Here is a 433-nt window from a genome sequence, read left to right as displayed (position 1 = left end):
ATATTCAGAGATATCTCATCACTCACTGGGATATTTTTGTCTACAGTTTATGCATGCATTTCCTTAGAGGCTGCTCTGCCTTTTACTGTGACATCAGCCTTCCTGGGCCTTGGCCAAAACCCTCAGGGGTTAGAGACACATGTCCAGTGTCAAAATCCTTGGTGTCAGAAACAGCCTGATCTGATAAGCATCTTAAAACTTCCAATTAAAACTTGCTTGATGCTGCAAGGCGCTGCCTCGCCTCCCACCCCGATAGCACAACAAACACAGGCGTCTGTGTCAAAGGCAAACCCTGGCTATTGCTGCTCAGTGTCATCAGGCTTCCCAGCAGCCAGGGCTCGTGGGGACCTCCTGCTCCCGCTGCTGCCTTTGCCAGCAGCCTCCCGGGGATGCCAGCAGCCTCCCGGGGGTGCCAGCAGCCTCCCGGGGGGGC

The sequence above is a fragment of the Geospiza fortis genome, unplaced genomic scaffold (assembly GCF_000277835.1).
Source record: "Geospiza fortis unplaced genomic scaffold, GeoFor_1.0 scaffold5, whole genome shotgun sequence".
In the NCBI taxonomy this organism is placed as follows: domain Eukaryota; kingdom Metazoa; phylum Chordata; class Aves; order Passeriformes; family Thraupidae; genus Geospiza; species Geospiza fortis.
Note: the sequence above shows the minus strand (reverse complement) of the source record.